The sequence below is a fragment of the Pogona vitticeps genome, chromosome 1, assembly GCF_051106095.1.
Source record: "Pogona vitticeps strain Pit_001003342236 chromosome 1, PviZW2.1, whole genome shotgun sequence".
In the NCBI taxonomy this organism is placed as follows: Eukaryota; Metazoa; Chordata; class Lepidosauria; order Squamata; family Agamidae; genus Pogona; species Pogona vitticeps.
In genome coordinates, this window is record NC_135783.1 from 119,786,447 (window position 1) to 119,791,160 (window position 4,714).

The window sequence follows — 4,714 nt, forward strand, 5'->3', positions numbered from 1 at the left end:
ACCAAAGAATCATTTTGCATGCAGGAAGGCATTTCTGGACCTAAGCCAATATAAACCAAGCTGAACATAAAGAAAAGAATGATGATGGTCAGATATCACAATGAGTTGAAGGATGGCAGAGCAATTTGTTTCTACTTGTTCATTCAGCTTCTTGATTTTTAAACTTTGTAACAGGAGCAGTGCTGCAAACAATTGTTGGAAAGTATGTTATGGTAAAATTACTATATGGTAGACTTGATTAATATGGAAGCAAGGTACACCTTTGTTGACAAAAAGGTGAATAAGGTGTGTTAGTTATGCAGTATATGTAGAAAGTAAGAAATTACCTGGATCTACATATGATAAGGTTATCCCAGCCATTATGTTCATTTTAGAGCAATTTGTTGTACAATAAGGGGATTCAATACCAGACCATTATGATGTCTGTATATTGTTGGCTATGAATAACAGGTATTTCAGCTTTATATTTACATTTTAATATTTTCTTCTTGGGAATGATCTTAACCACTTCAATCTGTCAAGTGTAGAGTGGACTATAAATTTTAAATGATCACTCCTGTTCTTAATGTTAGCGTTGCATAGAAAGGGTTTTTTATTATTATTTTAAAGCACACAGAGTCTCAGAAGAAATGACATAAATATAATATTGTGCCCACACTCCCATTTAGACTTTTACTGTTGTGGCAAAATGAAGGAAATGAAAAAGGAAGTAAATTACACCACAGTGTAATTCTCGGAGAATATACATTACCCAAATCACAACAAGCTGAAATTCCACATAAAACTAATTTTGTCATACAGTGATTTATTTTTTTTCTGTACCTCCTACTTCTTTGATTGCCAAGACATTTGTGTGTAAATAAAAGCTTTCTTACTCTCCAGCAGTGTCTCCCGCCCCTCTCTGGAAGAGATGCTTTGAACACCAGTTTTTTGTGGGATCCCAAGTGCCGTACTTTACTGCAACTGTGCTGGTATTGGTTTTAAGAGTTGATTGTAGCACTGTGAGAAAAAAGCAATTAAAATGGCAGACGTTTATCCTCACCATTTTACAGGGCCACTTCGAAGGTCAGTGATGAATTTGTGGGAAGCGTGTATCGATTGGTTCCTACAGCCTTTGAACCAATGTATAGATTAAAGGGATAGGAAATCCTTCCCTCCATCAACCCCCAAAGGAAAATGACATGCTGGAAAGAAATGGGCACATTTTCCTTTTTAAAAAGTCATCCTAATTCAGAGCTGACAAATACTTTCCCTCCCTCACTCCAAAGTTTAAGAAAAGCCCAACTGATATAGCTACACACTTGGAGGATCCATGGGAATAGCAAACAGTGCTTATTTCCTTCTTATTCTGATTTTGTATTCTTTATAGACCCTTTTTGAAATTTCCCCCACAATTCTTCCTCAAAAAAATGTACATGAGGACCAAACAACAACAACAACAACAACAACAAATGTTTAAAAAACCAAATTATGGCATCCACATGTTTTTACTTAGATTGATTCATTCTGGTCCTTTAAGAGCTGCCACACACCTTTATAGTACTGTGACAGAGCATGTATTGTATCATTTTTAGTATAATTTGGTGTGCTCCTTATTATCTCATAGTGAAGTCTGTGCCAACGCTTAGTTCGCACCCAAATGGAACTGTGGGTGGCGTCATTTGAGGCGAGAGTCCTGTGACATATTAAGTGGGTAGTGGCATTAAAAGGGAGGATGGAGGAAACCGCCTCCTCTATTTTCATTTACCTTTTTTTAAAGTATTTCCCTAACTGACGCAGTACAATTCAGATACCATACTAGGTCGAAGCATTGCTGTTTCAGTGTGACACATACTTTATTTATTTAACAACACATAAAGTATGACACATACTTTATTTACTTAACAACAAAAAGGAATGATGGATGTGAAAAAAGGCAGGAAGGGGGGATGAGGTCAACTCTATGGGTTCTACCTCCACAAGGCAAAACAGTACCAGCTGAGGAGAAAGGTGGGGGAAAATGGGTTGCCCGCCTTCCATTTCTCTGACCTTCATCCCAATGTTTTCCCCCTGGTGCCAGCCCCACTGCTGTGAGCTTGCCTTGCTGCCACTGTCCTCCACTGCTGCTTCCTTACTTGTAAGTCTTTCTCAAGAGTAAACTGGCAATCCAAAGAGCTGTGTGGAGCCTTCTCATAAGACATCCTCAGTGTGAACAGAACAATTGCTCAAGTGAGAGATAAAACAGATCACACTAAAGATAAAAATACCGCTGAAGTGTGAGATAAAAATAGATCACACTGAAGATAACAATATTTTAAGCATGAAACAGACCATGCCCAATTCCCTTGTCCGGACAGACGCTAAGATGGCACCATCGCCCGTGTCTCTATCAAGGTCCTCTTCTGGCCAAATTAGCTGCAAAATCTGAGCATGGACAGAGAGTTAAGTCGTTTTAAGAGATTACATTTCCCTGCCTCCAAAACTCGTTGAACATGTTCTGATACCTTTTTGGAGGATCTGAATCCATTTCATTCCATAATCACAGTTGAATTGCAGCAGTGAGGTTGGGGAGAGAAATCCATTCTAGAATGAGGCTCAGCCGGCTGTGGGATTTCTAATTAGATCTGAATACCTCACGGGTTGGAGGAAAGTCAAAAGCAAGCAGACCAAAGTAAGCAAAGGAAAGGAAGATAACAAAGGAAGATTTTCTTATCCTCTTTTAAGAATGATAGCCTCAGTGTAATGTTGGTGCATGCCTTGTAGCCAGGTCTTCTAGCATCCAGATTCTGTATCATTTTATATGTTACCACCAACATGCATGTGTTTACATCAGATGGACACTGCATGTTGAATTTGTGCTCTCATTCCTAAAAAATAGTGATCATATTTCAGACCTAGTTTGGTGCCTAAAGATTGCATTGATTTGAGTGAGAAAGACTTGCCTATGTATGTTTGCTGAGAATGGGGCTAATTGGAGGGACGCTGGAGCTCAGAAAGACTTTATCCAAAATAAGCAGGCATAACACTAGCAGCCTTTATATTGTTTAACTTAGCTTGGATCACACCCACTAAATTTAAAATTAGCTGTTGTTTTACAGTACAAGCCTGTCACTTAATACAACAACTCTGGATGTGAGCCAACATGCACTCTAGTTAAAGGAAAGTATTGCCAATTATGATGGCTGAGGTGCAGTTGTAAACCAGAGCTACTTTCCCTGAATCTGTTTAAGAAAACAAAGAAACACAGTGTAATGGAATATTAGCTGATGTCTTTCGAGGCTGGTGCTTTAGCTTGTGAATGGATGGGGATCAGATGTAGTCAAGTGTGAAAACTATTTTCTTTTACAAAGGTGTGGGAAAGGATTTAATAAACCTAATAAGGTCAGACACATTCATCATGTTGTGCTCTGAATAATAACAATAATGAGGGAAAAAAACACTCATACAGGTACTTCTTGTAGGGTTTTGTCTCTATTTTACCGTCTTCCTGTTCTCTCCATCTTTTCCCTTCCCTTTTCTCATGAAGGCACTTTAAGAATGTTGAAAGGGTTGTTTTGCTGATGCCCACAATGAATTTTCAGACTCAGCTTGCATATTTATAATCTGCTTTTTAAGGGATTGGGGTGGGTTGCAGATATTCTAGCCCCATGCCCTGAAGGCAGGGTCCTGACACAAGGTGGGACTTTATCTCCCTCAATCAGTTTATTTATTAAGGAGAAGCTAGGGTAGGAGCCACAGGCTTTGCATTGCTCTTTGCCAAGGAAGAGAAAAATATGTGTGTAAATAGTTCACACCTCTGTGTTTCTGATGTATTTGGGTGTTGTGTGTCATCTGGATCTAAAGCAGAGCTTGTGTTTCTGTGCTGTCTCTCCCAGAATGGTGACCATGTTGACAAATGGGCTTAGTCCAAAAAGTTGCACTTAGTCATTCCAAGTTTTTTATCTAAAGCATTCAAGAACCATAGGAAATGTACTTCAAGCATTTAAACATGCATTTTTATTGGCATTAGTTCTAAGTTCAGAGACAGTTTTTGGCACCTTTAGGTCAAAATCAAAGCACCTTGGGGGAGTCCATTACAGTACCTGTTCCACTGACACATACTGATCTTTTTTCGCAGTCAACACACTAGTAATGCCAGCACCCTCAGGACTAGCCACTCTTTTAGTTTCCAACAATGGTTTCAATCTAGGCTCATAGGGCAATGTGGAGAATTAAGACAGGGTGGACCCAGCTGTTCATTGCAGCTCAGAACACTAATAATGTAGCCAGGTAAATTCACCAGGGTGAAATCATAGAGAAGAGGACTAACTGGAAGACATCTTGCCCACGTCCCCCTCAAGCTTGAACTAGCCCAGATTACCTGTGCCATACAGTGGAAGAAATCTACAGATAGAAGCCTTAGGTAGAAATGCTGTCTCAATCAAGGCTCTTGATAAGTTGCTTAGCCTGGCCTTTGGCTGACAGGACTTGTAAATCAAAAGGCCTAGAGTCCCATCTTAGAAAAGACCACTATAGAACATACATCATGCACTTCCCACTCTCCTGCAATCTGGATAATTCTTAGTGGAGGAAAAGAGATCTTGTAGAGATGCCTCTACATGTTGTCATTTATCAAGGACAATATAAGTGCAAGCTGTACCTTTGAAAAGTCACATTATCAAGGGCTTTGCAAATTTTCCTTTACCCAGCATAGTCACCACTCCCTCCCATTCCACATCTGTGTGTGAGTGGAGAA